We start from the raw sequence: 24786 nt of genomic DNA, 5'->3' as shown, positions 1-24786 counted from the left end.
AAATCAAGAGAAAGTGAGCATGCTAGCCAACTTGGAATCTAAAAAGTGACTTCAAAATATTAAGATTTTATTTCACCCAAACTAATGAACCAAAAAGAGCCAAAATAAACATGGCCTGACCCCATCCAACAAATACTCATAAAAGCATGAAAAGTCCCCAGTATCACAAAAACCAATACCAAGATTCACCTCACCTCCAAGAGACACAAAAAGAAAACAAAAATCCTCAGGTTTATAATAAAAACAAACAAAAAACTTAAAAATTTCAACCACATCCATATATGCCAAACAGAAAAATGAAGGGAGTTACTGCTTTTCTATAAATATTTGCTATGGTCTAGGAGGAATAAGGCTTCTCTCACTGCTACTGTAGCCTGCTCCCTGTTAAGGGAGCAATCTGTGGTCACACAAGAGGGAAACACAGGAAACTGGAAACCTTAACCTGGAACTACCCAAAACACGTTTCAAAACCAGGTTCAAAAAACAGAATAGCGCAAAGATACTCAACAGAAAAAGACCAAAAGTGAAATAAAAGAGCTCCCACGAAATATGTGTCTCAGTGAAACTATCTAGTACCGCGTTCCAAGTAAAGAGCCATGCATGTAATACTTTCATAAAATGCGCTCGTTTCACTGGGAAGCAAAATAGAAGGAAAAAATAAAGGTCAGGAAAAGACAAAAAAAAGATGCCCACCAAAAGCTAACTGCCGGGCCAGCCCAACTCAGCTCATTCAGGAATCCAACTAGAAGCAACAGAGATGTGAACCGCACAACACAGAAAAGAAAAACCTTTGCCAACCAAACACGCAAAAAGTAGAACGGAGAAGTGAAAACTACACACCTCAGTGCATCAGCCCCAAGAGCACACTCTTTTGGATTAAGCAATAGAGAAAAGAACGATAACAGCTAAAAGCAGAGGAGGAAAGATGTCTATGAAACTAAGCCCTGCCATGTCCCCTGCTGGTCTCAATTTCAGGGAGTACAACTCATGCTTCTCCCAGCTAACCAACAGTCGGCCTCAGCAAAGCAAACTGACCCGAACACCTTCCACGCCACGAGAGGAAATCACAGAGAAAAAACCACCGCGTAAACCTCCCTCTTCACCAGCTGCAAAAAATGGAGGGGGGAGGGGGGAGACACCCTACCACGTGGGCAGGATGCAACACACACAGGACAGCAACACGTCCGCATGGAACGGCTGCCTCTGCCCCAATGCCGGCAGAGGACACGGCGTCAGGATGGGTGGGAACGGAGGCCCCTCGCACGGGCCTCACCCCGAAGGGCACCCCCGAGGCTCGAAGTACTGCCCGCCTCGCCGGCCGAAAAACATCCCCCAAGCCTGAAGGGAAGAAGCTGCATCGTGCCGAGGTAGGGGGCCAGCCCAGGCCAACGGGCAGGTCATTGAGAGGAGGAGACGGCCGCTGTCCTCGGACTTGGCGCCCCTAGGAACCCCGTCTGGCTCCCCGAGCCCCGCCTGGGGGAGGGGCGGCAGGCGCGGAGCCGCCGCTTCCCAGCTGAGGGGCAGCAGCAGCTGAGGAGAAGCGCCGCGGGGGAGGGAGGGACCCAGCCCTCGCCGCCCGCCAGGCCCCAGCTCGGACCCGGGCCCCCTGCCCCGCCCGCCGCCCACCCCGCAGCGCGGCGCGGCCGAAAAGGGAGAGGGCGTCTCGCGGAGGGCAGCCCCTGCCTCCGTCCCGGGAGATGCCCCAGCCCCGCCTCCTCGCCCGCCGCCTCGGCCCCGCCACCCCGGCGGCGGGCACTCACCTCAGGCTGCGCAGGCCGGGACGGCCCGGCCGAGCCCCCGGCCGCTGCGTGCGTCTCCGCCTCCCGGGAAAGGTCCCAACTGCGCCTGGTGCGAGCGGCCGAGGCCCCGAGCAGCGCCGAGAGCGGCGGCGGCAGCGGGAGCAGCCAACATCCGGGGCCGCGCACCCGGAACTACTTCCCGACCCGCTCCCCTCCCGCCCCCGCCGTCGCCCCCGCCTCCCGCGACGTCGCTGCGCCACCGGCATGGCGTCGGCGGCGTCGCGTCGCGTCGCGTCGCGTCCCCTCCCCCCGCAGGCTCGGCCGTGGCGACGCGCGCGGGATCCCTCCGCTGGCACAAGTAGTGCCCTGGGACGGCGGGATATCTACCTACACGCAGCCCGTATTTTGGAGTTCCCGAACGATTTGAGGTCCCTGCGCTTCAGAGTGGCGGCTAGGAAGTGGGGCGGCGGGGACGGCCCCGTAGTTGAGGACAGCAGGGACCTTCGGCCTCGGACCCTGCTCACGAATTCCTCATGCCCCATGCCTGGGAGGGATGGCGCTTCGTGACCTTGCCCCCCAGCCCGACCCCGCCACCTCCTGGTAGCGACAGGCACCCCAACCTCTCCGGGAAAACCAGACCCCTTTTCCAACTTTGCACAGCGCGGGTTCTACAGGCCCCAAATAAGAGCACCTTAGACCTTCAGGACACCCTTTTAGAACTTTACAAGTCCCAGGTTCTAGACCCATCTGTCGAGGCCGTTCCCGGTCCTAGCCTTAGTTTCTTTCTTAAAACAGAGCAGCTGGCACTCTAAAGGCCCTTCTGATTCTAAAATACTTGTTTAGGTTATGGTTTTTGCTATCAACAGGTGGAACCTTTAGAAGGGTAGTTCGGAAGACTTGTGGACTTTGGAATTTCCTTCTACGTCAGTCTTCACTGATTCTTTCTCTAAACTACTAGCACTGCTAATCTGCTCTGTAATTTCGTACTTAATTACATTCAGACCTCTAATTTGCTATTGCTTCATTGGGTTAGTCACATATATATAAGCAAGCACCAAGGATGCTTTTGAACTCACAGGTGTTCAATATTCGGATACTCAGATATCTGTTGGGTGAATACTAGGTTGATTGGATGAAAGAAAAAGGAGAGGCCTGAGTGAATTGGCCTTAGAAACCGTTTTTGACATGGTCTTGTAGGGATCAGATAAAGACCTCAGGTAGTTAAAAGAGCTGAGTACCCAGTTCTTCAGCAAACATTGAACACCTGCCATTTGCCAGGCATTTATTCCTTCTCTATTTAAGACTCTAGCAAGAATCTAGGGGCCCCTGGGTCATTCAGTCGGCTAAGCCTCTGCCTTGGCCTCAGGTCATGTGACCTTGGGTCCTGGGATCAAGCCCCACATCTGGCTCCCTGCTCAGCAAAGAGTCGGCTTCTCCTTTTCCCTCTGCCTCTCCCCCCACTCTTGCGCAGGCGCACGCGCTCTCTCTGTCTCTCTCAAATCAATAAATAAAATCTTAAAAAAAGAAAAAGACTGTAGCAAGATTCTGAAAATAAAAATATTCATTCACGCATTTGTCCAACAAATATTTTCCAATTACTACTAAGGTTGTCAGACACTATTTTAGTGCTTAGGATGTATCGGCAAACAGTAGAGAGAGGAGAAAACATAGCCTTCCCTTTTGGAGCTTTCATCTATTATGGGGAGAAAGGAGATTAACATAACAAGAAAATTATTTGGTGTGTTAAAAGGTATTTAGCATTATGGGGGAAAATAGACGGTTAAGAGGTAAGAAGAAAACTGGAGGAGGGCGGGGCTTGGGTTTGTTTTTTTTTTAAACAACAGCGGTTTATTTATCAATAATGGGTTTATTTGTTCAACAAATACTTCAGCCAAACGGTATGTTAGGTGCTGGGGCTTCCGTGGAGAACAAGCCAAAGTTCCGACCTGGTGGACTCCCCAGCTAGTGGAGACCACATGCCAAGTGCTTTCCCGTGTCCTCTCATGCAATGCTTTCACAAGTCTGTGAGAAAGGACTCCTCTGTTCATGTTTGCAGCTAATGAAATTAAGGCTCAGGAGAGAAAAACCAGCCAGGATGCAAACCTGAGGTCTTCAGAGTCCAACTCCCTTTCTAGCTTCACCTCAGCTGAGATCTCGTATTTTTCTGTTTCATTATACCTCACCTCTTTCATCGTGGAAACTCATGCATTAATCTAGGCAAATGGCCTTAGGCTGGTATTGGGGCAAAAGGGAGGGAGAAAAGGAAAATATTTAGAGGAGAGGGAGGACTTATCAAAACATCTAGACATGTAAAGCAAAGTAATAGGGGTAGCAAAGAGGATTTAGTGGAAGAGAAATGAAGGTAGATTCATAATAGTCCACTTCTGGTTTTACAGGATGGGCTTTTAAACAGCCATGAGGGAGAGCCCAATTCAAGATGACTTTAATGAGAAGCTTGAAAGAGGTGAGGGAGTGAGCCATGCCATTGTCTGGGAGTGTCCCAGGCAGAAGGAATAGCAGGTAGAAAGGCCTGGAGGCGAAAGCATTCCTGGAAGTGTTAGAAACAGTGAGGAATCCAGGACAACTAGAGCAGGGTGAGCAACTGAGACAGGAATGGGCTGATAAGGTCAGTGGGGTCTTGTGGGCCATGTAAGGATCTTGATTAAAATAAAACCACCACAGGGCTCTGAACAGAGGAGCAGTAGGGCAGTTCATGCTTTCAAAAGATCACTCTAGCTGCCGTGCTAGGAGTAGAGTGAGCAGTGAGCCGACAACATTGGAAGTCAGAGGCTCCACTATCCTGGTTCAAGATGAGGACTTGGACCAGGCTGATAGAGTGAGTAGGAAAAATAGGAAACAGTCTCTATACTTTAAGAACTCACAGTATAGTGGGAAGCACACAGATTAGACAATCGCAATACACTGTGATAAGGGAAAGAGAATCCAGAAGAAGGGGCTACCATTGCCAGCTTCCCTGAGAGAGGATAGAAGACCCATTTTCTACCAAGTTGCCAAGGGAATTGGACGTCTCCAGTTCTTTTTGGGGCCGTTGGGTGAATCCTTGATAACATGGCTAAAATTTGTCTTCTTCCCAGCCCTTCAGGTCCCAAAACCCACCATCGCCAATAGTCACCAGGTTTTAACCTGAGACTAGGATTGAGGTCATCAGAATCCCAAACCAGAAGTCTCTCTGAGCCACTTGAGCAGGGTCAGCCAGATGATGGGGTAAAGGAATGGAAAGACTTGTATCTGGACAGCTGCCAGAACGGGGTTGGGGGCTTGCGGATCAGCAGTCTTTGAGAAGGAAAGAAACACAAGTCCCAGAATGTCAAAGATGGAGGAGCACCCCCTCCCCACCCTCCCAAAAAAAATTTTAATGGCCATAGCCAGCAGGGTGCTATGGGGGGATTCTGGGACCTGGTAGGACCAGGGAGGAAAAGCTTAAAACTCAGACTGGGAAGGCAGACCTGGGTTCAATCTCGTGTTCCATAGCTTTCTGTGTGCCTACATCAAGCGATTTACTTTCACTTAGTCTCTATTTTCTTGCCTATTAAATGGAAACAAGAATCATAGCTACCTAGCAAAAGAGACCATACCACGCACATGCTGCCATAAAATAAAGACACCCGCCCCGCCCCCTCACCGCCAGGGCGCCTGGGTGGCGCAGTCGGTTGAGCGTCTGACTTGATTTCAACTCAGGTTGTGATCTTAGCTAAGGTCATGAGATCCAGCCCAGCACCCAGCTGCGTGCTGAGTGCAGAATCTGCTTGGGTTTCTCTCTCTCCCTCTCCCTCTGCCCCTTCCCCCCATCCTCTCAAATTAATAAATAAATCTTTAAAAATATTTTTTTAAATAATGATTAAAAAATAAATAGAAATAAAAGCCCCGAAAGGCATTATTAATGTACGAGGTCGAGCGTTGGCACAGAAGAAAGTAGTTCACACAGTCCTGAGGGTGGGATGGGGGGCTGGCCTGCAGGGTGGGGGAGCAGGAGGGCCCTCAAAGAGGAGATCAACTCAAGGGACAGAGCCTTAAGAGAAATACATTGCTCGCAGCAATGAGATAGAGGTTTTATTGTTTTGTGTTGTTTGTAATCTTTTCCCAGCCTCACGTGGATTATAAATTCCCTGAAAGAAACACAGCCCTGAGCTGGGCTGCAATTGCCCTACAAAAACCTCGATTCAGCTGCATGGGCGGTTCATCAACAGCGGGGTGTTCAATGCTTCACATGACCCCCAGCCACTTAGACAAATGAGGCTTTACCTGATCCTTTTCTTTCTCTTCGTGTATTCTAAGAGGAAAGCAGAAAATGAGAAATGAGTTTAAAATGAGTAAGACCTACAAGAGGAAGAGAGAAAAACATGAGAGTCCCTCCTATTATTCCCAGCCCTAGAGGATCCTTCCCGATTCCCTGGATATCTTTAGATAATACTTTATATTTTGTGTATTGGATGAACAACAAGTCGATATACAAAGGCCACTGGGAAGCTCTCAGCATGACAAATGCTATTTAAAGACAACACTTGGGAGTTGGGTGTTGGTCACTGTGCATCCTTAACTAGCATTCACTAATCATTTATTGAGACCCTACTCTATACCATGCATTGGGCTGAATACTAGGGAGTCAAAAGGGCTTTTCATGTGCTCCTAGGCCTCTGGAGAAGCAGACATGTAAACAATCCCAGTGCAATTTGGTAGAGATTTGTACTTGTGCCATGGAAACAGAAAAAACAAGGCTTAACTCGGATTAGATGGGGATGGGGGCACCAAAAAAAACTGCACGCTTAATGGTAAAGTTAAGACTAAGTCTGAATAAATGAGTAGGCGTTTGCCGTGTAGAGACAGAAGCAAGGCTGGAGTAGAGGAAGAAAATCTGGGGTAGCAGAGGATAGCTTATATAAGTCAGAGGTTGGGTGAATATGAGAAAAATAGAGACCATGGAAATTACAGTCATGTAGGTGGTCATTAAACACGAGTCACTGATGGGAATAACTAACTCATAAAACTAGACCATATCACTCTATGTAAACCATCCATAAAGTGAGTTCCTGCCCTCTAAGAACTTGGTATTAACTCAGATTATTACATCAGTATGGCAGAAGAAAGGAGTAGTTAAGAATCTTTCTCCCCAGCAGAAGGCATAGCCTAAACTTTTTCCAAGTTCTAGCCATGCATTTGCTCAAGTGCACTCATACCATCTACCTTCCCCACTCTGTAACCCCCATCCTAATGTGGTACCCTCCCCCATCCATCTTCCTGGTAACCACCTGGCTCAAACCTTGGCTTGCCTCCGCTCAGAATCAGCCAAGCTAATTAAAAGCATAAAGAAAGACACACGGGCATCAGGACAGCTGAACAAATATTAACAAATACATAGGTTAAATAAAGTATTTACATTACATGTAAGCAATGGCGTAGAAGAAATTTGGATGGCACTAGGAAGAGTGAGTCAGGAGATGTTCAAATAGAGTGGGATTAGAGGAGATTTCCTGTCTTCCAGTTAGCAAGCTGTGTCTTTTGGAATGATTGAATGAAAAACCTGGTTAGCAGGAAAAGAAAGTCAAGGTTTACAGCTCAAAGGAGCCTGAAACCCTGGGTACAAACATGGTAGTTAAAAAATCATTGTTTGATTTCAAGTTGTGAAGTATTGACCTATTTCATGCCTAATGAGCTGAATAAGAACAGTCAAGAAACCCTAGCATGGTGAGAGAGTGGCTAATAATTATTGAGTGTTCCTTGTGTGATTGGGAACATGATAGCCCCTTTCATAGTTTTTAATTTAATCCTTAGAGCAAAATTATGAGGTAGTTGTCCCCATTTTATTTATTTGTTTTTCTAAAGATTTTGTTTTTTTAAGTAATCTCTACACCCAACATGGGACTCGAACTCACAACCCCAAGATCAAGCGTCACACGCTCTACCTACTGAGCCAGCCAGACACCCCAGCCATGCCCATTTTAAAGAAGAAGAAATAGAGGCTCAGTAGTGAGAGTGGTAGTCAGGATTTGAACCCAGAACTGCCTGGCTCTAGGCTCATCTTCAAAGACCCTCTAAACCATCAGTTCACATAGATATGAGAATTGTAAACTTCTGGGTGCTAGCCACTGCAAGAGAGTGTATTTACATCCAAGTACTACTTTAAGAAAGCTTTCAAACCTTGTTAGAGGGGCACCTGGGTGGCTCAGTCAGTTAAGTGTCTGCCTTCAGCTTAGGTCGTGATCCCGGGGTCCTGGGATCGAGTACAACATCAGGCTTCCTGCTCAGTGGGGAGTCTGCTTCTCCCTCTGCCCCTCCACCTCCCCCTGCACATGCTCTCTGTCTCAAATAAATAAATAAAATCTCTAAAATTAAAAAAAAAATTAAAAATCTTGTTAGAGACAGTTGGGGTTGGGACCTACACACAAAGTCCCAAGGAATTCTCTTCATTTTTTCTATGGACACACAGTCCAAATAGTTTTTGCTGCAGGAGGGGGAAGGTAGCCAACAATCTGTTTGTTTTGCAACCAAAAAAAAAATTTTTTTAAAGATCAAGAGACCGGTTATGGACAATTTTATTTTTCTCAAACATTTACTGTGCTTCTCATGGGTAAATCCAGGGTGGATTGTGCTTCCCTCACTCCTTTGACAGCAGGTTTGATTATGTGACTTGCATTAGCCAATGAAATGTGTGAGTGGCTATATGAGCCACTTTCAGATGGAAGCTTTAAGAGTCAGTGTGCTTCACTATGTTTCCCTTTCCTGCTGCCCCGATGACCAGCAGCATTCTGGATAGAAGCTAATGGAGCTGCCTGATCCCAGAGTGAAGACAACATGCAGCAAAGCTACAGCTGACCTGGGAAGGACACAAAGTGTAAGTGAGAAAAACAACTTTTGCTTATTGAGTCATTGAAATTTGGGAGTTACTACCACAGTGTAACAGTGCCTATCCTGACTAATGCAGACTCCTGCTGAATTTTTTCCCTTTGGTGATCCAAATTTCTGGTGTCATCCCCAAGTATAAAAGGTTGTTTGGGAAGGATGAGAAAATATAGGAAATGGGGCGTCTGGGTGGCTCAGTCGGTTAAGTGTCCACCTTTGGCTCAGTATGATCCCAGGGTCCTGGGATGGAGCCCCGCATTAGGCTCCCTGCTCAGAAGAGAGCTTGCTTCTCCCTCTCCCTCTGCCTGCTGTTCTACCTGCTTGTGCTCTCTCTCAATCTCTCTGTCAAAGAAAGAAAGGAAGAAAGAAAGAAAGAAAGAAAATATAGGAAATGGAATGATTGGTGTAATGTGGTACAAGGGTTTAAAATAGAACATTTTTGGGGCGCCTGGGTGGCTCAGTCAGTTAAGCGACTGCCTTCGGCTCAGGTCATGATCCTGGAGTCCCGGGATCGAGTCCCGCATCGGGCTCCCTGCTCGGCGGGGAGTCTGCTTCTCCCTCTGACCCTTTCCCCTCTCATGCTCTCTCTCTCATTCTCTCTCTCAAATAAATAAATAAAATCTTTAAAAAAAAATAAAAATAAAATAGAACATTTTTGGAGTGCCTGGGTGGCTCAGTCAGTTAACTGTCTGACTCTTGGTTTCGGCTCAGGTCATGATCTTGCAGTGGTGTGATCGAGCCCCGCATCGGGCTCTGCGCTCATGGCAGAGTCTGCTTTAGGTTCTCTCTCCCTACCCCCTCTGCCTCTGCCCCCCCTTCTCTAAAATAAATAAATAAAATCTTTAAAATAGAAGATTTTTTTTAAAGATTTTTATTTTTTCAGGTAATCTCTGCACCCAACATGGGGCTCGAACTCACAACCCTGAGATCAAGAGTAGCATGCTCCACCGATTGAGCCAGCCAGGTATCCCATAAAATAGAAGATTTGAAACTCAGTCTTGATCTACGGGCTTAGATAAGACTTTATAAGGATAAGCTAGGTTCCATAGACTATGTCATGTCCCAGAGGAAGTTACAAAGATTAAGATATGGGGCGCCTGGGTGGCTCAGTTGGTTAAGCGACTGCCTTCGGCTCAGGTCATGATCCTGGAGTCCCGGGATCGAGTCCCGCATCGGGCTCCCTGCTCGGCGGGGAGTCTGCTTCTCCCTCTGACCCTCTTCCCTCTCGTGCTCTCTATCTCTCATTCTCTCTCTCTCAAATAAATAAATAGAATCTTTAAAAAAAAACAAAAAACAAAGATTAAGATATGGTCTCTGTACTTGAGACAAGGGGCATCCTCACATTCATTTTTTTTAACAATTTATTTTTTTACTTAAATTCAATTAATTAACATATAGTGTATTATTAGTTTCAGAGGTAAAGTTCAGTGATTCATCAGTCTTATATAATACCCAGTGCTCATTACATCATGCGTCCTGCTTAATGTCCATCACCCAGTTACCCCATCCCCCCACCTTCCTCCCCCCCAGCACCTCTCAGTTTGTTTCCTATGATTAAGAGTCCCTTATGGTTGGTCTCCCTGTCTGATTTCCTCTTGTTTTATTTTTCTTCTCTTCCCCCATAATTCTCTGTTTTGTTTCTTAAATTCCACATGAGTGAGATCATATGATAATTGTCTTTCTCTGATTGGCTTATTTCACTTAGCATAATGCCCTCTAGTTCCATCCATATTGTTGCAAATGGCAAGCTTTCACTCTTTTTTGATGGCTGAGTAGTATTCCATTGTGTATATATACCACATCTTCTTTATCCATTCATCTGTTGACAGACATTTGGGCTCTTTCCATAGTTTGGCTATTCTCACGTTCATTTTTAAACCTAGCACCCTAGGGGCGCCTGGGTGGCTCAGTCATTAAGTGTCTGCCTTCGGTTCGGGTCATGATCCCAGGGTCCTGAGACTGAGCCCCGCATCAGGCTCCCTGCTCAGTGGGGGAGACTGCTTCTCCCTCTCCCACTCCCCTTGCTTGTGTTCCCTCTCTCGCTGTGTCTGTCTCTGTCAGATAAATAAATAAAATCTTTAAAAACAAAAACAAAAACAAAAAACTTAGCACCCTAGTAGGTGCCTGGCATCCACAAAGCACTCAATATACTTTTATAAAATTTTGTTTAACTAATGCTGTGGAATGATCTGGAATTATAACTCATATCTCTTAACTTTCCACAAAGGCTTTTCCTATGCTGTGTATTGCCCACTTGGGTTAAGGGATCTTGGAGGGGAAGGCTATGGTAATATTTTTTTTCCAGTTTTACTGAGAAATACATACATCACTGCATAAGTTGAAGGTGTATAGCATGATGGTTCGATTTACATATATTGTGAAATTATTACCACAATAGGTTCAGCTAACATTCATCATCGAATACAGATACAATAAAGGGAAAAGAGAAAAGAAAAAAGGGAAAAAAATTTCTTTGTGATGAGAACTGTCAGGATTTATTCTTTTAACATCTTTCCTATATATCATACAGCAGTGTTAATTGTAGTCATGTTGTACATGATTTATCTTATAATTAGAAGTTTGTACCTTTGGGCCACCTTCCTCCAACCCCCCACCCCTGTTAGCAACAAGTCTGATCTTTCTGTATGAGTTTTATTTCATTTTTAGATTCCACACGTAAGTGAGATCATAGAGTGTCTGTCTTTCTTGGTCTGACTTATTTCACTTACCATAATGCCTTCAAGGTCCAGCCATGTTTTCCCAAAAGCCATGTTTTCCCAAATGGTAAGATTTCCTTGTTGTTGTTGTTTTTTATGGCTGAATAATATTCCATTGTATGTATATATACCACAGCTTCTTTTTTGTTTTTTTCTTAGGTAAGCTCTGCACCTAACGTGGGGCTTGAATCCTTGACCCTGAGATCAAGAGTCACGTGCTCTACCGACGGAGCCAGCCAGGCGCTGCCTATACCACAACTTCTCTATCCATACATCCATCAGTGGACAGTTAGGTTGTTTCCATGTCTTGGCTGTTGTAAATAATGCTGCTATGAACATGGGGTTGCAGATATCTTTTGAATTCGTGTTTTTGTTTTCTTTGGATATAGTCCCAGAAGTGTAATTGCTGGATCATATGGTAGTTCTATTTTTAAGTTTTTGAGGATTCTCCATACTGTTTTCTATAGTGGCTGTGCCAATTTACAATCCCACCAATGGTGCACAAGGGTTCCCTTTTCTCCATATCTATGCCAGTATTTATCTCTTGCCTTTTTGATGGTGGCCATTCTGACCGGTGTGAAGAGATGTATCATTGTGGTTCTAATTTGCATTTCCCAGATGACTAGTGGTGTTAAGCATCTTTTCGTATACCTATTGGCCTTTCATATGTCTTCTTTGGAGAAATGGCTACTCAGGTCCTCTGCCCATTTTTTAATTGGGTTGTGGTTTCTTGCTACTGACTTGTATGAGTTCTTAATATATTTTGGTTATTATTCCCTTATCAGATAAACGGTTTGCAAATTTTTTTTTCCTACTCTGGAGGTTTTCTTTTCACTTTGTTGATGGTTTCTTTTTTTTTTTAAGATTTTATTCATTTATTCATGAGAGACAGAGAAAGAGAGAGAGAGGCAGAGGGAGACGCAGGCTCCCAAGGAGCAGGGAGCCCGATGCGGGACTCGATCCCAAGACCCTGGGATCATGACCTGAGCCGAAGGCAGACGCTTAACCATCTGAGCCACCCAGGCGCCCTGTTGATGGTTTCTTTTGCCGTGCAGAAGCTTCTAGTTTGATGTAGTCTCACTGATTTATTTGTTGTTTGTGCTTTAGGTGTCATATTTATGGTAATATTATTAGCAAATTTTTATGTAATACCTTACAATTTATATGCATTCCATTTATTTGAAATGCTACAGAAATAAAAAATGTCTAGAGCATTAGCATTTGCGGGGCTGGAGTATCATAGGCACTCAGTAAAGGCACACAAACCTAGCTGAGTAAATTACAAAGAATAGAAAACCTTGAAGAGCCCAGGGGGCTTGTCAATGAGAAATCTAGCTTGAAGTGCACTGTGGATCAATTTTTTAACAGGACCAGACTAAGAGAATATGCAGGTGAAGGTCAAACTCAAACAAACAAAGGGGCAGGGCCCTGAGGCATCTCCAAAGAGAACAGAGCAGTAATTGGAAAAACTTTCCTTGGAACGTCCTCAAAGCAAGCATTGAAGAAATTTCTGAAAATGAATTAGGACTGCCCAAATCTGTGGATCAGTCCTTTCAAAACCAGGAAGAGATTCAATCTGTTATTACTACTATTCACTTAAAAAACTAAGATACTGCAAATATGATATACATCTACTTCTGAAGTATAACAGTGTCTGGGCATAATTAGAATATTCAAAGAGCTAATGCAAAGCAGAGAAATGAAGAGTTATCCAGTGAACCTATTTGGGTTAACCTTAGCAGATTAACCAAATTGAATAATGTACAAAAAGATTCATTCCTTCTTTCTTTCTTTTTCTTTCTTTCTTTCTTTCTTTTTCTTTCTTCCTTTCCTTCCTTCCTTCCTTCCTTCCTTCCTTCCTTCCTTCCTTCCTTCTTTCCCTTCCTCCTTCCTCTTTTAGAGAGAGAGAGTGCAGGGGGGAGGGGCAGAGGGAGAGGGAGAGAGGGAATCCTAAGCAGGCTCCACATGGGGCTTGATCTCACAACACTGTGATTATGACCTGAGCTGAAATCCAGAATTGGACACTTAACCCACTGAGCCACCCAGGTGCCCCAAGAGTCTTTTATTAATTTTTTTTTTAACCAGGAGACTACATTGAGGTTTTTTTGGTAAAAAAAATAACAGAAATCCTTGCAACTGAAATATTTAAATAATGTCTGGGATTTGCTTTTAAATACTCCGGGAAAAAAAAGTGTGGGAGCTCTATGAAACAAGACTGGCAAAATGTTCATGTCTATAGAAGTTCAGAGGAGGGAACAATGGCTCCTTGTGGAGTGGAAAAAGGAAGTAATAGTTTGCCTTACTAAATCATTATAATGATGTAAGTTGGAGATCATTGTCCCCACTTTACAGGCAAAAAAACTGAGGTCACATTGCTAGTGAATGACAACGTAAGAACTTGAGCCTCAGTCTTATGACTTTGAAATCCTTCCTTCTGCTAATACCCCACATTGATTGCCTAAATATGTTTTCTCAGATTCTGACATTTTACTGGAAGTGGAGAAAAGTTGTTTTTCTGTATAATGGAAACTTATTTATAATTCCTATATCTTTCACCTTTCATTATAGGTTCTCATCTCCACTTTTTTTGGTGAGTAATCTCTATACCCAACATGGGGCGCAAACTCATGACCCTGAGATCAAAAGTCAGATGCTTTACCAACTGAGCCAGCCAGGCACCCCTCTTATCTCCACCTTTGAGCAGCTATTTTGATTACTTCCTGACTCATGAAGTTGTTTTAATCTCATTTAATCTGAATTCATGATCCATCCGTCTCTGGTTGATTCCCACTATTCAGCACAGAATGAATATGGAATTTTTTTAAAAAAGATTTTATTTACTTGAGAGAAAGAGAGATAGCATGAATGTGTAGGGGGGTGCACAGAGGGAGAGGGAGAAGCAGACTCCTGATTCGGTGTGGGGCTCAAGCCCAGGACCCTGGGATCATGATCTGAGCCGAAGGCAGACACTTAACCGACTGAGGCACCCAGGCGCCCTGGAATGTTTTTTGTTTGTTTTTGCAATGATTCTCAAAGCAAGAGAGAGATGCCACAATGCCTGCGTGCACATGCATATATGCACATAAACACAAAGTTTATGTTTAAGTACTTAAGTACAGTTTTTCCTTTTCACTACTTAGCAGTTAGTTTGTGGCCTGCTATACCCACTTCCTCTATCCAATTGCTTTTTCTTCCATGTTGAGTCAAGCTTAACTCTTCTAGTGGGGTTTGTTGTTCCTTGATACATGAAATACATTTGTCATCCTTGTGCCTGTAAATTGCATCTGGATTTGATCTGTTTCTTAAAATGAGATTTACTAGAAATGCTGCTGTGATGGCTATCCATTCATTCAGTAAACATTTATGAAATGCTGACTCAAGCTGGGTCCTGTGCTCAGGGTTTGTAGTACAAAGATAAAAACAATAGCTAGGGGGCTGTACAGCATAATAGTGATTCTGTGACTATGTGGTAGTGATAAGTAAGCAGTAGTGATAAGTGAGTAGGGACTCCCTTGCCTGGGGTAAAATCCCAGCCCTGCCACTCAGTAGCTCAATGACTTAGATCGGGCAAATTGCTTAATCTCTCTGAGTCTCAATTTCTTCATCTGTAAATGGGTATAATAATAGTACCTACTGAATAGGTGTGTTGTGGGTTAACTGAAACCATGCACTTGTAGAGAGTTTAACATGGTACTTAGATCCTAAAAAGTGTTATAAATGTGAGCTCTTCCTATCCCTCTGTAGTGTTCATAGAGGAAGGAGAGTGGAAGAAGAAAGTTGATCAGACTGGGGGTGGATTTTAAAGTTTTTATTTAAATTCCAGTTAGTTAACATACAGTGTAATAGTATTTCAGATGTATAGTATAGTGATTCAACACTTCCGTACATCACCTGGTGCTCATCACAACAAGTGCACTCCTTAATCCCCATCACCTATTTCCCCCATTCCCCCTGCCCACCTCCCCTCTGGTAGCCAGTTTCTTCTCTATAGTTAAGAGTCTGTTTTCTTGGTTTGCCTCTCTCACTTTTTCTTCCTCTTTGCTTGTTTGTTTTGTTTCTTAAATTCTACATATGAGTGAAGTCATACAGTATTTGTCTTTCTCTGACTGGCTTATTTCACTTAGCATAATACTCTCTAGCTCCATCTATGCCATTGCAAATGGTAAGATTTCATTCTTTTTGATGGCTGAGTAATATTCCATTGTACATATATACCACATCTTCTTTATTCATTCACCAATCAATGCACACTTGGGTTGTTTCCAGAATTTGGCTGTTGTAAATAATGCTGCTATAAACATTGGGGTACATGTATCCCTTTGAATTAGTATTTTTGTATTCTTTGGGTAAATACCTTGTAGTGCAATTGCTGGATCATAGGATAGTTCTTTTTTTTTTTTAAAGATTTTATTTATTTATTTGACACAGAGAGACACAGCAAGAGAGGGAACACAAGCAGGGGGAGAGGGAGAGGGAGAAGCAGGCTTCCCGCGGAGCAGAGAGCCCGATGCGGGGCTCCATCCCAGGAGCCCAGAATCATGACCTGAGCCGAAGGCAGACCCTTAACAACTGAGCCACCCAGGCGCCCCTCATAGGATAGTTCTATTTTTAACTTTTTGAGGAACCTCCATGCTGTTTTGCAGAGTGGCTGTACCAGTTTGCATTCCCATCAACAGTGCAAGAGGGTTCCCCTTTCTCCACATTCTCGCCAACACCTGTTGTTTCTTGTCTTGTTAATTTTAGCCATTCTAACAAGTGTGAAGTGATATCTCATTGTAATTTTGATTTGCATTTCCCTGATGCTGAGTGACGTTGAGCATCTTTTCATGAGTCTATTGGCTATTTGTAAGTCTTCTTCGGAAAAATGTCTATTCATGTCTTCTGCCCATTTTTTAATTGGATTATTCATTTTGGGGGTTTTGAATTTTATGTTCTTTATATATTTTGGATACTAACCCTTTATTGGGTACATCATTTGCAAATATCTGCTTCCATTCTGTAGGTGGCCTTTTAGTTTTGTTGATTGTTTCCTTCACTGTGCAGAAACTTTTTATGTTGATGAAGTCCCAATAGTTTATTTTTTATTTTGTCTCCCATGCCTCAGGAGACATATCTGGAGGAGCGCCTGGGCAGCTCAGTTGGTGGAGTGTGCAACTCCTGATTTCAGGGTTATGAGTTCGAGCCCCATGTTGGGTGTAGAGATTACTTAAAAATAAAATCTTAAAAAAAAAGAGAGAAACCTATCTAGAAAGAATTGCTATAGCTAATGTCAAAGAAGTTACTGCCTATGTTCTCTTCTAGGATTTTTATGGTTTCAGATCTCACATTTAGGTCTTTAATCCATTTTGAATTTATTTTGGGGTATCGTGTAAGAAACTGGCTAAAATGTCTATACTACCCAAAGCAATCTACACATTTAATGCAAACCCTATCAAAATACCAACAGCATTTTTTTACAAAGCTAGAACAAGCAATCCTAAAACTTGTATGGAATCACAAAAGACCCCAGATAGCCAAAGCAACCTTGAAAAAGAAAAAGCTGCTAGAAGAAGCAATTCTAGAACTTATATGGAACCACAAAAGACCCCAAATAGCCAAAGCAACCTTGAAAAAGAAAAAGCTGGAGGCATCACAATTGTGGACTTCAAGTTATATTACAAAGCTGTAAATGATCAAAACAGTATGGAATTAGCACAAAAATAGACAGATCAATGGGACAGAATAGAAAACCCAGAAATGAACCCATAATTACATGGTCAATTAATCTCCGACAAAGCAGGAAAGACTATCCAATGAGAAAGAGAATAACTCTTCAACAAATGGTGCTGGCAAAACTGGACAGCAACGTGGTGGTGGATGTTTTAAGAAAAGTGTGCAGACACAGAAACATTTGAGATCAGCCTTGAAGGATTGGTTCAAGTTTATTGGGGCAAGGGAGGCAGGAGGGTGATTCCAAGTATAAAGGCCTGGACCTAGTGCTCCAGGCTGTACATATTTGAAGGGCCTTCCTTCTCCTGAGCTCCTTAGGAGCTAGGGGTATGGGTGCTAGATCAGATGACATCTTTTTGGCAACTGTATCACGGGTCAACTCCTTCCTCTACATATTCCTCTTGACTTCACTCCTCCACTAGAACTGATCACAAAAGCACACTTCACTCCCAAAAATCTTCTTGCCCACAAACTCCCTATCAGAATCTGTTTTTTCAAGGAATTTAACCTACAATATCATGAATGATACTAATTGTAATTTGAAATAGAAAAAATATTATTTGTGTGCACAATGTAGAAACCTCACTATGGAGAGCCAGCTAGGGGAAATACACATTAATTTATTCATTAAACCAACATGATGCAGTTATCCAACACTGTAGTAAGGAATATTCTGTACTTCTTTACATCTAAGCATCTTTGCTGTGCATACAGTCTTGGATAAATGGACTTATTGTTTTATTTTTTTTTAAGATTGATTGATTGTAGAGAGAGGAGAGAGAGCACATGCGGGAGGGACACAGGGAGAGAGGATCTCAAGCAGTCTCCACACTGAGCATGGAGCCCAACACAGGGTTCAATCTCACCACCCTGAAATCACAACCTGAGCCAAAACCAAGAGTCAGATGCCCAACCAGCTGTGCCACCCAGACGCCCCTGGACTTACTGTTTTAAATACGATTCCTTAATCTCTTCAAACTATTTTCTATGGAAAACTTCAAACATATGCAAATGGACAAATAATACACTGAACCCTCCCCATCACCCAGCTTCAACAGTAATCAAGTAGTAGCCAACCTTGTTTCATCTAGATCACTACCCTCACCCTCACATTGCCCCTTCTGTGTTATTTTAAAGCAAATTCCAGATACCATACTTCATCAATACACACATATCTTAAAAGTGAATCTCCAAAAGATAAGAACTGCTATTTTAACACATCATAACATTATCTTATCTAAAAATTAATGGGAATTTCTGAAGTCAGAAAATAAATATATGAAGACATATATTAAGACAGATCTTTGGGATGCCTGGGTGGCTCAGTTGGTTAAGCGTCTGCCTTCTGCTCAGGTCATGATCCCAGGGTCCTGGCATCGAGTCCCGCATCAGACTCCTTGCTCTGTGGGGAGCCTGCTTCTCCCTCTGCCTGCCACTCTCCCTGCTTGTGCACCCACTGTCTGTCAAATAAATAAATAAAATCTTAAAAAAAAGGGAGAGAGAGATCTTTGATCCATCCCATCTGTGTTTAGATTTCCAATTCCCTTGAGAATTTCTTAACATTTTGTTTGTTTGAATCAAGGCTCAAGTAATATCCACAAATGGAAATTGGATGATCTGTCCCTTGAATCTTTTTTAATTTATAAGTTCCTTCTCCCTCTTTTTTTCTTGCAATGTGTTTGTTGAAGGAACTGCACTATTTTTCCTGTAGTGTTTCTCCCAATCTGGATCTTGCTGATAGCTTCCCTGTGGTGGTTGTTTAGCATGTGCTCTGCCCTCTGCGTCTTCTGTAAATCAGGAGTTGGGTCTAGAGGCTGAATTAGATATTCGTGTGTAACTTTTTTTTTTTTTTTGTCACAACTACTTCACTGGTAGTATGTTCTTCTATCAAGGAGGCACAAAATATCTGGTTATCTCTCCTTTTTCTTTTCTCTTTTTTTTAGATTTTTTATTTCTTTATTTGACAGAGAAAGGCACAGCGAGAGAGGGAACACAAGCAGAGGGGGTGGGAGAGGGAGAAACAGGCTTCCTGCCTAGCAAGGAACCTGATGCGGGGCTCGATCCCAGGACCCTAGGATCATGACCTGAACCAAAGGCAGACGCTTAAAAACTGAGCCACCCAGGCACCCCCCCTCTCCTTTTTCTAATGAATAACTTAAAAAGATTTTTCTTCCAAGAAGTTAAAATCAGCATAACTTGGACTGCAAGTTAAGAATTGCAGCTGAGCTTTCCCCTTTTTACCGCCATCTTGGTGTGTGTGGCTAACTGTTCTCCGCCACGTTTTCTCACAAGGCTTTCGGAATCAAGGGATTCCTGGCCAAGAAACAAAAGCAGAATCATCCCATTCCCCAGTGGATTCGGATGAAAACTGGTAATAAAATCAGGTACAACTCCAAGAGGAGGCACTGGAGAAGAACCAAGCTGGGTCTATAAGGCATCACACATCATGAGATGCCACACCTAATAAGCACACATATTTAAGCTGCATGAAGATCATGCATCTGATACCTATCCTATCACTCTGTAAACATCCCTCCTACCTGGCCATGTTTTATCAGGGAAATGATTTTTCTCTGTTACTATGCCTCTGAACCAGGTTGGTTCAGTAATAAGTGTGAGACCTTTTGGCTGAAAAAAAAAAAAGAAAAAGAATTGCAGCTGAGGTGTAGTTGGACCATCACAGGACAACTGATCTTTAAGGACCTGGAAGATTAAATCTAGTCCTACTGTTATCCTATCATCTGTCATCATTGTCTTATTATTCATCAGGTTTTACTAAGTGCTAATCATGGCATCCAGGACTGGGCTGGGCGTCATGTTGTAATAATTAGAACTATTTATTGAGTCCCTACTGCAGGCCAGCTACTTTATTTAGGTTATCTGTAATCATCACAGCAACCCTGCAATGCAAGTTTTATTATCCCCATTTTAGAGAAGAAAACTAGATTTCAAGAAGATAAAATGACTTTCCTAAGGCCACACAATTGGCAAATGGCAGAAGCAGAGGTGGTATGTAAATGCAGATCTGTTTGGCCCAAAGGTCTCCTTTTTTCCACTAACCCCCAGTCCTTTGAAAACACACTGAATTATAAGAATGATCCCTGCCTTCAACAGGATTATATCTGTGTAGGAGAATGAGATAAATTGCTAAGACAATTAAAGACTATCAGATAAGAAAACACTATATAGAACATGAACAATGAAAATGTGTGCAGTTTGCAAGCAGTGATTGCTATAAATGAACAGCAAGGAGGAGGGGGGCCATCAGTGTTGATTGAAGTTCCTGGGGGAGGTTTCATCAAGCAATGAAGGAATTATTGCAAATATAAAAGCTTTACCAATGAGCAAAGGGTCCTTTGCACAAGCATCTTCTCCCTTGGGATCCATGTCACACTGACACAAAGATTTTGTCACCATGGCAACTGGTCATTGGACCAATGAAATAATCAGTTGTCATGGTAACATGATCTCCATCTTACTCCCACCAGGCACCTGTTCCAAATCATCACATCCTCCAACAACCTCATGCCACCTCAGTGCTCCATTCTTTTTTCCCTAGTCACCCTGTTACCCCCGCCACCTATGTTTGAGCCCCTAAATATATGACTAGATGTATATATGAGACTATTAAAGCGAGAGCAAAGGAAAGTGACTTTGTAGTATAGAGCTTCAGTACAGACAGGGGAAACCCTCTAAAATGAAAGAGTTGAATGAGCCAGAGCACTGAAGAAAAAGAGCATGTGATGCTTCCCACCCCTCACCCCCCATGTTTCCCTAAGTATAATTCCTTTGGATTTTGAAACATTGCACTTCCTGATTCTCCTCCTATTTCTATTCATTCATTGGGTCCTTTTCCTCCCCCTGTCTCCTAAATGCAGGGATCTCTCAAGGCTCCATCCTTTGTGTCTGTTCTTTCTCTAAACAGCACTGCCCAATAGAGTAGCCACCAACCACGTGATGGTTATAGAGCTCTTGAAATTAATTATAGATATACTGAACTGAAATGTGCTATAAGTATAAAATGCATACCAGATTTTAAAGACTTCCTACCAAAAAAAGAATATAAAATATCTCATTAATAATTTTTATAGTAATTATATGTTGAAATGATAATAACTAGGATATGTTGAGTACAACTAAGTATGCCATTAAAATTTAATTTTATCTGTTCCTTTTTAATGTATTTAACATGGTTACTGAAAAATTTAAATTGCAAATGTGGCTCACATTCATGGTTTGTGTTATATTTCTATTGCACAACACTGCTCTAAATTTTCTCTTTCAAGCCATCTCACCCACGCTTTAGGGGTCAAGTGTCTCCTCTATGAGATGATTCTAGGATCCCAAATCCTAGTGTCTTTTCTGAGATCCAAACCCACATTTCCAATGGCCAGAAATTCTGGTCCTTTCACAAATAACCACCAGCTCCTTAGCTCTGCAAGAACAAAGCCATGAGCTTTCCTTCAAAACCTGTTCTTTCTCCTGATTAACTTTATTAAACTTTTGTGTTATTTTCTTACTGCTACTGTAACAAATTACCACAAACTTGGTGGCTTAAAATAACACAGATTTACTGTCTTACGGTTCTGTAGGTCTGAAGTCTGAAATGGGACCCACTGGGCTAAAATCAAGTTGTCTCCAGGCTGGATTTTCCTCTGGAGGCTCTAGGAGAGAATCCATTTTCCTTACCTTTTCCAGCCTCTAGGGGCTGCGTCATTCTTTGGCTCCTGACCCCCTTCCATCTTCCAAGCCAACGATGACAGGTCAAGTCTTTCTCAGGCTGTATCCCTCTGGCACTAACTCTCCCGCTTCCCTCTTTCACTTCTTAGCTCTCTCGAGATTACCCTGGGCCCATCAGGATAATCCAGGATAATCTCCCCATTTAAAGGTCAGCTGATTAGCAAATTTATTTCCATATTCAATCTTAGTTCTCCCTTGCCATGTAACATAACATATTCGCGGTTCCAGGGGTTAGGGTGTGGACTTTTCATCTGAAAGGGCTGGACAGAGAGGAAGAATCTGTGTGCAAGGCTAACAAGAAAAGAAATGGTAATCAGGGCAGATAGCTCTCCTTGCTTTCAAGGCAACCACTGACAGATAGGAAGCAATGAAAGACGCTAGCTGGTATGAACATCAACGGTCTAACACCTTTCTTAGTTTACTGCATAATCTACCTCCTCTAAGACTCCTTTCCTGATCACTCCTTTTCCCCAGTTACACCTCCCCTCCATGACAGTTTTTGTACATCCTAGACATCTGTCTTACTCTTTTTGTATCATGATTATGGATGTATGCACTTGGTCTTAACCTTTCTACTAGGTTGGAAAATATTTTGTGAACAGGAACTATTTGGTTTTTGTTTGTTTTTTGTTTTGTTTTTATTATTTTATTATTAAGTAAACTCTACACCCAACGTGGAGCTTAATCTCACGACCCCAAGATCAAAAGCCACACACTACCGACTGAGCCAGCCAGGCACCCCAGGAACTATTTGTTTCACCTTCGTGTTTAACCATGATGGCCTAACATGGTACTTAATGTCATTTCCCAATAACTATTTCTTGAATTTAGTTGAATGGAGACAACTTATGTCGACTTATAAAGCATGTGCTTTGTCACCACAACCAGACTTCCTTGAACAGTGAGCACTTTTTATTTATTTATTTATTTTTAAAGATTTTATTTATTCATTTGAGAGAGAGAGAGAGAGAGTACAAGCATGGGGCACAGTAGGCAGAGGGAGAGGAAGAAAGAAGCAGGCTCCGAAGGCAGACACTTAACCAACTGAGTCACCAGGCACCAAGTGAACACTTTTTAAATTGACTTCCACTTAACTGATACTCTCCATTCTGTTTTAAAAGAATCATCAGTGTGGGGCACCTGGCTGGCTCAGTTGGTGCGGCACATAACTCTTGATCTTGGAGTTGTAAATTCGAGCCCCATGTTGGGTATAGAGATTACTTACAAATAAAATATTAAAAAAAAAAAGAACCATCAGTGTAATCCTTATAGGTAATGGGCTCTGTGCACGTGAGTTTTATGCTCATCCAGGGTCAGCTGTATTTGATTTTATAACCTATTGATGCCAGATGTACTTAAATTATAAAACCAACTACCTCAGTCAGTTAAGCGTCTGCCTTGTGAACAGATTAAAGGAGAAAACCTGACCCTTCCAATAAATATTAAAAAAATCAACAAAATTTAATACCCATTCATTATTTCTTTTTTTTTAAGATCTATTTATTTATTTATTTATTTATTTATTTATTTATTTATTTAACAGAGAGAGACACAGCGAGAGAGGGAACACAAGCAGGGGGAGTGGGAGAGAGAGAAGCAGGTTTCCCGCCGAGCAGGCAGCCCAATGCAGGGCTCGATCCCAGGACCCTGGGATCATGACCTGAGCCGAAGGCAGACGCTTAACAGCTGAGCCACCCAGGCACCCTCATTCATGATTTCTAAAAATCTTTAAAACTGAGATCAGAAGCCACTGTTGTTATTTACAAATATCGTGATTGATTACATACAAAATCCCAAGATAATCCACAGAATAGAATCTATTAAAACTGGTCTTCTTCCTGCCTTGTCTTTGGCGTTTTTGTTCTCAGAACTGCTGATAGCAAGATGTCTTCAGGAAATGCCAAAATTGGGCATCCTGCCCCCAACTTCAAAGCCACGGCTATCATGCCAGATGGCCAGTTCAAAGACCTCAGCCTATCTGACTACAAAGGAAAATACATTGTGTTCTTCTTTTAGCCTCTTGACTTCACCTTTGTGTGCCCCACGGAGATCATTGCTTTCAGTGACAGGGCAGAAGAATTTAAGAAACTCAACTGTCAAGTGATTGGTGCTTCTGTGGATTCTCACTTCTGTCACCTGGCATGGATCAACACACCCAAGAACCAAGGAGGACTGGGACCCATGAACATTCCCTTGGTATCAGACCCCAAGTGCACCATTGCTCAGGACTATGGAGTCTTAAAGGCTGATGAAGGCATCTCCTTCAGGGGCCTCTTTATCATTGATGATAAAGGTATCCTTAGGCAGATCACGGTAAATGACCTTCCTGTCGGCCGCTCTGTGGATGAGACTCTGCAACTGGTTCAGGTCTTCCAGTTTACTGACAAGCGTGGGGAAGTGTGCCCAGCTGGCTGGAAGCCTGGCAGTGATACCATCAAGCCTGATGTCCAGAAGAGCAAAGAATATTTCTCTAAGCAGAAGTGAGCGCTGGGTCATTTTAGGGCTGGGCTGCAGTGGGTCGCCATGAAAACAAAATCTCTTTTGTACTATTGTCATGCTTAGAACATAAGACTTTAGACTCTGTGCAGATTTGGTATGGAGACAGGACAGGCCTTTCCAGCAGGGGTTGGGGAGGCCAGCCTTTCTTCCTCTGGAGAGAAGGGCCTGAGCTGTTATGGGGCAGGCCAACTGTTATGTACAGTAATAGGGCATCACTTTTTGTCTTTTGTTGTTTCTATTAAACTTGAACTGAGGAAGAAAACAAGAATCTATTAAAACTAATAAGGGAGTTTAGCAAACGTGCTGTATTCAGGATCAATACGGAGAAATCAGTAGTCTTTCAACATCAGTAAATAATCAGAACTTGTGGTAAGAACAAAGATCCCATTTACAATAAGGCAAAGAATAAGATTACTAAGAATCAATCTGACAAAAAGTGTCATTGTGAAGAAAATTACAAAATTGAAGAATACCTGTACATACACACAGAGAGACATCTGAATAAATGGAGAGATCTACCAGGT

General features: G+C 43.0%; 1 protein-coding gene and 1 pseudogene across 4 annotated transcripts in view; one reads left to right on the top strand and one right to left on the bottom strand.

Moving 5' to 3' along the window:
- The window catches only part of FOXJ3 (forkhead box J3), a 140515-nt gene extending 138577 nt beyond the window's left edge, over positions 1 to 1938 (bottom strand). For all 4 annotated transcript variants that reach the window (XM_073902796.1, XM_025856084.2, XM_025856086.2 and 1 more), the window contains exon 1: positions 1761 to 1938. The gene's annotated coding sequence lies outside the window, so the exon portion shown is untranslated. The remainder of the gene's footprint in view (positions 1 to 1760) is intronic.
- Positions 1169 to 24308, top strand: LOC112811773 (peroxiredoxin-1 pseudogene; annotated as a pseudogene).
- Positions 24309 to 24786: the final 478 nt, after the last annotated feature.

The sequence above is a fragment of the Callorhinus ursinus genome, unplaced genomic scaffold (assembly GCF_003265705.2).
Source record: "Callorhinus ursinus isolate GAN/ISIS: 27379988/994484 unplaced genomic scaffold, GSC_fseal_2.0 scaffold18, whole genome shotgun sequence".
NCBI lineage: Eukaryota > Metazoa > Chordata > Mammalia > Carnivora > Otariidae > Callorhinus > Callorhinus ursinus.
Note: the sequence above shows the minus strand (reverse complement) of the source record. Positions and strands in the feature narration are given on the sequence as shown.